This window comes from Astatotilapia calliptera, chromosome 3 (genome assembly GCF_964374335.1).
Source record: "Astatotilapia calliptera chromosome 3, fAstCal68.1, whole genome shotgun sequence".
NCBI classification, from domain to species: Eukaryota; Metazoa; Chordata; class Actinopteri; order Cichliformes; family Cichlidae; genus Astatotilapia; species Astatotilapia calliptera.
In genome coordinates, this window is record NC_137424.1 from 81,761,871 (window position 1) to 81,770,752 (window position 8,882).

An 8,882-nucleotide genomic window follows, 5' to 3' on the forward strand; every position below is an offset into this window, starting at 1 on the left:
TCGAAGCATTTGCTCACGATGGGGGTCAGGGCTACAGGTCGCCAGTCGTTCAATGAGGAGATGGTGGAGGATTTGGGTACAGGGACGATGGTGGCCATTTTGAAGCAGGCTGGGACTACAGACAGAGAGAGGGAAACGTTGAAGATGTGCGTGAACACTCCAGCCAGCTGAGCCGCGCATGACTTGAGGACGCGGCCGGGAATCCCGTCCGGACCAGTAGCTTTGCGCGCGTTCACCTTCCTGAAGCACTTCCGCACATCCTCCTCAGACACAGTGTGCGCACTGACGTCATCCGCGGTCAGTGTTGGGAAGGTTACTTTTAAAGTGTATTCCGTTACAGAATACAGAATACATCCCCCAAAATGTATTCTGTAACGTATTCCGTTACGTTACTCAATGACAGTAACGTATTCTGAATACTTTGGAATACTTAATATATTATCATGCTTTTTACAACAACGTGAATGTACTATTGCTGTGTGATTTATTACTATTACTGAAGGTCCGCGACTCCGAACTGTAGTAAAGGGACCTCTGACTAATACGGCGGGGTCCCTGTCGGCTCGTAGCCGAAAAATAGCTTTACTTTGTTGTGTGGGTCAATTTTTCTTGCGAGAGACAGAGAGAGGCGTTGAAAGACTGCTCCAACGGAACTTATTGTTTTCGGAGGAAAACACGAACACGGTGTACAGTCGAGTCTTAATAGCTTACTTACAACTGGGCTCGTCAGGCACTCTTCTTGGCTGCAGTGGTTATTATTATATTTACATGTTTCCAGCTCCCGTTTTTCCTCGACGACAACTCGTACCTTTCCACTCGCCTTTTTCTCCCTCCTCGCGCTCACAGACACATAACGTGTATGGCAGTCCATTCTCCCTGCAACACGGACTATACTGGCCATGATGCTACATTCTTTAGAGCTATGCTTGTAGCATTCTGCCTGTTAGCTTAGCACAACAATAACAACAACGAAAAGGCGCTCTCTCACCCAGGAAACACACAGTCGCAGAAAGAGAGAGAGAGCGTCGCCCTGTAACCATGGCAACCGTAACGCTGCCGCCTGGAACAACAGAACGTAGCTGTCAAACATAACCCAAACAGTCCTGAACCGCGACAAAATGAAACAGGAAAGTACCGCAGTGTAATCCATTTATTTCAACAAAGTAACTGTATTCTGAATACCACCTTTTTAAACGGTAACTGTAACGGAATACAGTTACTCATATTTTGTATTCTAAATACGTAACGGCGGTACATGTATTCCGTTACTCCCCAACACTGTCCGCGGTGCGCACACTGTCCGGTCTCATGATGTTCGCTGTGTCGAATCTAGCGTAGAATACGTTTAGATCCTCACACAGAGAGGCCGTGGTCTGCGGTGTGCTGGTTTTCCCTCTAAAGTCTGTGATCGTGTTTAGTCCCTGCCACATACTCCGAGGGTTGTCAAACTGTTGCTCCACCCTGTCCCTGTACTCACGTTTGGCTGCTTTGATCATCTTCCGGAGTTGGTAATGTGCGTGTTTGTAGTCCGATGTGTTCGCGGAGGCAAAGGCGGTGCTCCGTGCCGCCAGTGCCGCGCGAACATCTCCGTTAATCCAGGGTTTTTGATTTGGGAAGGATTTGACTGTTCTGGATGGGACGACATCTTCCACGCATTTCCTGATAAATCCACAGACTGAGTCTGTGTACTCATCAATGTCCCTAGCAGCCACGTGAAACATTTCCCAGTCCGCGTGATCAAAACAGTCCCGCAGCGCAGACTCCGATTGGTCCGTCCAACAGTGCACCGCCCTCCGGGTTGGAGCTTCCTGTTTCAGCTTCTGCCTGTAGGCGGGCAGGAGCAGGATGGAGCAGTGATCTGATTGGCCGAATGGGGCGCGGGGGAGGGCTTTGTACGCATCCCGGAAAGAGGTGTAACAGTGGTCGAGTTGCCGGTTTCCACGTGTGTTGAAAAGGATGTGTTGGTGGAGTTTGGGTGAGACTTTCTTCAGGTTTCCCTTATTAAAGTCTCCGGCTGTGATAAACGCTGCCTCTGGGTGTGCGGTTTCCTCGCTGCTGATCGCGCTGTACAGTTCCCTGAGTGCTCGGTCAGTGTCGGCTTGTGGGGGAATGTAAACAGCCGTAATAATCACTGCTGTAAATTCCCTCGGTAGCCAGAATGGCCGGCACTTAATCATCAGGTACTCCAGGTCCGGTGAGCAGAAGGATTTGACCGGGTGCACGTTCGCATAATCACACCAGCTGTTGTTGATCATGAAACATACACCACCGCCTCTGCTTTTCCCAGTAAGATCCTGTGACCTGTCCGCGCGGTGCACAGAGAACCCTGGTAGTTGTATTGCGGAGTCCGGTACTTTGTCCGATAGCCAGGTTTCTGTGAGGCAGATCACGCAGCAGTCCCGCATCTCTCGCTGGAATGAGATCCGTGCCCGAAGCTCGCACAGCTTGTTCTCCAGAGACTGCATATTAGCCAGTAATAAACTGGGTAACGGTGGTCTGTAAGTGCGCCGTCTCAGTCGAACCAGAACGCCAGATCTTCTCCCTCTGCGTCGGCGTTTGCGGCCTCCAGGGCCAGAGAACAAAGGCGTCTCAGGTGAGATGAATGGGGGGTCTGCAAACGGAGCGTCCGTGTTGCAAAACTTGAACTCCGTAAAGTTATAAGAAAGACTGTCTTTTATGTCCAGTAAGGTTTGTCGGTCGTACACAAGGAGACAAGTGCTGCTCGTGAAAAAATAAAGGAAAAGTAAAATTAAACACAGAAGAAAGCCGTTGCTTGGGGGAGCTCGCGACGAGGCTGCCATACTCGGCGCCATTTTGATCATCATCAAGCAGAGACTGCAGCTGTCAGCAGCCACACACACTTTCTATTCTTCAAATCAAATCACAGTGAAACATGTTCACTGACAGCTCAGCTTCAGCATCGTCTTCATGCTGTGACTGCAGCCGTTCAACTCTGTTTGTCTTTAACCCAAATCATCACAACATGCAAATATAATCATCAAAATGATGTGACTGGAAGGATGCAGCAGTCTGTGCTCCACCTTTCTCCTCCACACCTGCAGGTGGAGAACATGGATGCATGAATCTCTACAGAGTTCTTTGAATATTATCTGTCTCATCAGTTTTCAGTGAACAAAACTCCTCACAGAGCCAAAATAAGCAGTTTGTATCCAACATAACTCAGCTGGACTCTGATGCTCCGTATAACAGCCACACATGAGTCTGGATTCACTCAAAGCATTGAACAAACTTTATTGGAAATGAAGCTTTTGGACATTTGTTCTCTGATATTTGCTCTTCAGCTCGAGTCTCCATCAGTGGGAACATTTCCTGATTCAACTTTTCTTCTGTTCAAATCAAACTCCATGAGAATCAAAGTGTGAATCAGAGTCCTGATGATCAGATTCTATAGAAACATGGAGACTGTAGAGGATTTACACTCAATATGTTCATTTGTTCCCTTCAAGAAAAATCAATCATTCATCCAATAAAATCAGTTGTTGATCAGTTTGATTGACAGGACAGATGATCAGAGGTGCAGAGTTTTTACCTCCATCATTGGTACAGGGACTGAAGAATGGGTGGAGTCTGTGAGTGAAGGAGCAGCCAGTAAAGGAGTAGATCAGAGCTGCAGCACCTACATCATAAAAGGAGACCAGACCCTCCTCATAATCCACAAACACCCCCACCTTCTCAGGACCAGGATGAAGACAGAGACGGACTGAAGGGTCAGCAGCAGCTTCGTACTCATTTCCATTTCTCAGCCACACAGTCCAGAAACCATCTTGAGGACTCGCTGTGATTCGTCCCTTCCTGTTGATCGACTCTGTGGCCACTCCTAAATCCCACTCAGTCTTTCCTTTAACCTGAACCTCAAAGTAAAATCTGCCTGAAGAGAAACTCTGCTCTCCTAAAACATCAACACACAGAGAAAATCTCTCTGGGTTGTCTGGAAGATTCTTCTTCACATCACTATGATAAACTTGTTTTCCATCATCAGACAGGATGAGGTTAGGATTTGCTGTATCAGGATCCAGAGTCACATCCACCTCATGCTGCTGCACCCTCTGCAGCTCTGCAGCCTCAAACAGCTTCTTCTTCATGGGTTTCCAGACTGTCTCCTCCAGCTGAGCCACAGCTCTCCCCACAGTCCCCTCATATGATGGTGGATGAACTCTGACCTCTGTCCAGTCCTTGCTGGGTGGAGCTTTCAGGGAGGAGAAGCTTTGGAGGAGGTGGAGGTGGTCTTCAGAGCGTGAGAGCTGCTCCACCTCAGAGCTTCTCTCCATCAGCTCAGAGATTTCCTGTTCCAGATCTTTTTTTTTTTTTTTTTTTTTTTTTTTTTTTTTTTTTTTTTTGGGCCTGTCCCGTTTGGCTCTTTTGCCATCAGAATTGTTGTCTAAAGGCAAAGAAAGATACCCAACGGATTTACTTTACCAAACTGACCATCCCAGCCTTGCCGTAATGGTCCATTTGATTCACCTTTTATTGTTTATTTTATTTTCACTTACTGAATACGGGACAGACTTGACTGGGGGAAAGAAGGGGAGAAAGAAAGAGGGAAAGAGAAACAGCTGAGAAGAGGGACGGGGGAGAAGGGCAAAAGACAAAAACCAACAGAACGGGCAGAGAAAAAAAATGCATATATCAATCACCTGGATCACCTGCTGAGAAAGAAAAAAGAGAGCAAGCAGAAGAGAACAAGAGTAATAGAATAAACAACATCACAATGATATATGGGAATATGACAGTAAATACTAAATGTTAAACATTATTGTGCAGCACATAAGATCAACAGAACACAGTGTGCTTTGAGGTAGGAGCCAAAAAGGGTGTAGTTTGTGGGTGTGATCACCCGTGTGTACACCTGTGAGCATGGACGCGCTTGTTTTTTGTTTTTTTTTAAAAGGTTCCTTCATGTAATAATCTGCTAGAGGGTGTGGGGGGGCCACAGCCCCGTCCTCCAGGGCGTGAAGCAGGTGTGGAGGAGATCAAAACTCCAGACATCCAGAGGCCCCCAGAACACAAGAGACCAAGGAAGACCAACAGAGGGGCAGCTGCGCCACTGTCCCGGAAAGAGCTGAGGAGAGTCCCAGATGAGGGCTCACTCAGCAGCCGCGGAGCAGAAGCCAGGGGGAGTTGCAGTGACGCGCCCGTGAGCTCCGCCAGCAGCCAGCTGTGCCTGAGTGACCGAGCCCCAGGCCGAGAGGCCGGGGGCACCCCACCTCCGAAGTGGCCCGAGCGAGCCCCAGGCTCCAGGCCCCGATAAGCGGCCGCCAAGGAGTGAGCCGGTGTGTACCTGGACGCCCACCCCCGGACACAAAGAACCACCAACGCACCAATGTCTGAGGGGGTCCGCCACTGGCAGGGGAAGTGGTGGTAGGGGGAGATAGGCCTCCAAACCTTGGAGGGCCTGAGATGTCCCCAGAGAGGTGGCGCCTGACACCCAACCTGACATATAGACACAGACATACAGGCACACCCATATACAAACATCCATTCCCACCCTCATGCTCTCATATGCACTTACTCCACACTCAACCAACGTGGAGACAGACATAAAGAGACGTTGTACACACGATCACACTCCCCAAGCGTACTCTACAAACCGGGTCTAGGTGCCCCCGCCCCTGGAGGGGGGAACTGCACCCAGACCCAGGTGGTGTTTCCCTTTTCCCTGCGGTGGGGGGAGGCAGACCACACACTCCAGACCGCAGTCGGACGGCCAACTCCTCCTCCTAGCCCCCCTGCTCCAGCAGGTCGCAGAGAACGGGGGTGAGAGAAGACTCCAAACCTCCCTCCACCCGCTCATTGTAATGTTGATGCATGTGTGTTCTAAGGTGCATTTAAAACCCAGGAGGGCATGGAGCTACCTGCCAGAGAGCAGCAGGTACGCGCATGGTCCCTCCTGCTAGCCCTCAATGTCTACGTGTATTTAAAATTGAGAGGTGGGCAACGATGCCAGGGGTGGGGTGTACACCCTGATGGTACTTTGGACCCTGTGTATCGTGCCCACCCCCAAGATCCTATATGTATGTGTAATGAGAGTGTGAGTAATGTGAATGTCTAAGTTGTGGGATAAAATTGAGGCAGAGGCAGCCAGAAGGGGACAGAGGGGGGGGTAGCCTCCTCTGCACCCTGGTGACATACCCCTACTCCAAGGCCCTGCATGTGTGGGTGGTTGTGGTGGAGTGGGAAGAGGGAGGCAGCTGGAGATGGGGAGGGAAGGAAGGGAGGGGCAAGTGACCCCTCCCTGGGGCCAGCTCCCCCGCTGACCCCAGTAGGCACCCCCATACTCCGCGACCCGCCAGGGAAAGGGGGCCCAGGCCCATCCAGACCGGGCCCAGTGCAGCAGCGCCGCCCGGCCCCACAGAGCCCGGGACAGTCCACCCAACCCCACCACAGAGAAAACTGCACCCACCCCACCATCCACTCATCTTCCAGACTACATAAGACAATAAACACCCAGGCTGAGATCTTCCTCCACCTCTCCTGTATCTCCCCCTCCTGCAGAGGGAGCTCCTGGCGAGAGGAAAGCTCCTGCAAGATGTGACAATCTCCCCCACCAGTTGAAGAGCCCCCCAGGTGGCTCGACGCACCGGCGGCACCCTGCTCCAGGGGTGGGCCCCCATGCACCCACCCGCCCACAACCCCGGCAACACACCAACCGGGACCCAAGCCCCCGAGGCCCGGTCCGGGTCCCAGCCCAGAGACGGAGCACCCCCAGAACCTCACGCCCATCCCGGACCCACCCAGGGCCAGCCAGGCTACCAGGTCAGTAACCCACGTCCGTCAGCACAGACCCTCCCCTAGCCCCGCTGCACGCAGCCGCGAGGAAACAGTCACCGGAGAGCCAACAGAGCCCCTAACCGGACATGACCGCTACCCCAGGTTGAGCCCCCCAAGGAAGATGCCTCCAGGGAACCCCCCGACGCCCTGAGCCTGTCCCTACCCCCACACCAATCACAACAGTGAAGGCGGGACCAAACTATGACCCCCCACCCCCACTAGGTGATGGAGCTGATCAAAGGAGCCCAGAGCAATTGATCTGATGTGGTGGCAGAGGCTGTATCAAGACTAATGTAATCTAATAGATAATTTCTATATTGGTTAGAATTAAGATTATTTTTATTTTTCCAGTTCATGAGGACTGTTTTCTTGGCTATGCATAGGGCAGTGAAAACCATATGGGCGATATTCTTTTCTGAAGTGACATTATCTAAGCTGCCCAACAAACACACTAAGGGGGAAGTTGGAATGTTACATTTCAGACACTTCGATAAGTCTTCACATATCTCGCGCCAAAACTTCTGAACTGGTGGACAGAACCAAAGAGCGTGGATATAATTGTCCGGTGAATTGGTTTGGCAGTGTGAGCAGTTGTTGGTAGACGTAAAGCCCATCTTGAACATCCGATGACCTGTATAGTGTACTCTATGTAATATTTTGTATTGAATTAATTGAAGACTGGGATTTCTAATTAGATGAAAGGTTTTTAAGCAAATCTGAGACCAGAAGTTTAGGTCTAAGTTAATTGATAAATCTGCTTCCCATTTTGCAATAGGAAGTGATATTGATTCATCTGTTTTAGAAAGCATTCTGTATATTTTGGATAGTAATTTGGGGGGTTTAAGAGTAAGAAATTGAACCACACTTGGTGGTGTTTGTAGTTCAACTTGACCCGGTTTAAATTTCTTTTTTACTATGGATTTAATTTGTTGATATTCTAAAAATCTTTTCTTGTTGATCCCATATTGTGTAACTAGTCCGTCAAATGAAATAAATTCTGTTCCTTCTAGTATATGTTCTAAATATTTGATTCCTTTATCACTCCAATCTGAAAAGTTTATCATATTATTGTTTTGTAATATGTCAGGGTTGTTCCAGATAGGTGTACGTTTGCATGGGATTAATGAAGACGCCGTCAATTTTAGAAACTCCCACCATGCTGTCAGAGAAGAGCTGATGTTGATGCTTTTAAAGCATTCATGTCGTTGGATGTTTGAGCTGATAAATGGTAGGTCTGAGATCTCTAGATTATTGCAGAGTGCTTGTTCTACATCTAGCCAAGGTTCATCTAAGAGGGTGTGTTTTAGCCATCCTGAGATAAACTGAAGCCTGTTGGCTAAGAAGTAGTGCTGAAAGTTAGGCAGTTCTAGTCCTCCTTTATCCTTGGTCTTTTGTAGTGTTTTTAAGCTTATACGTGGGGGTTTATTTTTCCAAAGGAATTTGGACATACATGAATCTAGAGATCTGAACCAATCTTGTGGCGGTTTAGTTGGGATCATTGAGAATAAATAATTTATTTTTGGTAAGACCATTATTTTTATAGCGGCAACCCTTCCCATGAGTGATATGGGTAGACATTTCCATCTAGCCAGATCATCTTCTACCTTCTTTAAAAGTGGGATATGGTTTAATTTAGTTAGATCTGCAAGCTTGGGAGAAACATTAATACCTAAATATTTTATATTTCCCGATTGCAGTGGTGTAGAAGAGGAATTATGGAAGGAGCAATTAATCGGTAGGACTGTAGATTTTGACCAGTTAATTGAGTAATCTGATATTCTTGCAAAAGAGTTTATCAATTCAATCACCCCAGAGATATTGGTTTGTGAATTTTGGAGAAAGAGTAACACATCATCCGCATAAAGGCTGATTTTATGTTCCACGTTCTTGCATTTTATGCCCTTAATTACTGAATTCTGTCTAATTGCTGCTGCTAGTGGTTCAATAAAAATTGCAAATAGTGAAGGGGAGAGTGGGCATCCCTACCTGGTGCCCCTCAAGAGGCAGAAGCTGGAGGATGTCTGGTCATTTGTTCTAACACAAGCTGTTGGGGAATTATATAATATTTTTAACCAGTTTATGAAAGAGGATCC

General features: G+C 48.5%; 1 pseudogene across 1 annotated transcript; it reads right to left on the minus strand.

Moving 5' to 3' along the window:
• Positions 1-3,227: 3,227 nt before the first annotated feature.
• On the minus strand, positions 3,228-8,297 carry LOC145425967 (E3 ubiquitin-protein ligase TRIM21 pseudogene; annotated as a pseudogene). Its single transcript, XR_013906735.1, has one exon. The product of XR_013906735.1 is annotated as an E3 ubiquitin-protein ligase TRIM21 pseudogene (transcript).
• Between the last annotated feature and the right edge of the window lie 585 nt (positions 8,298-8,882).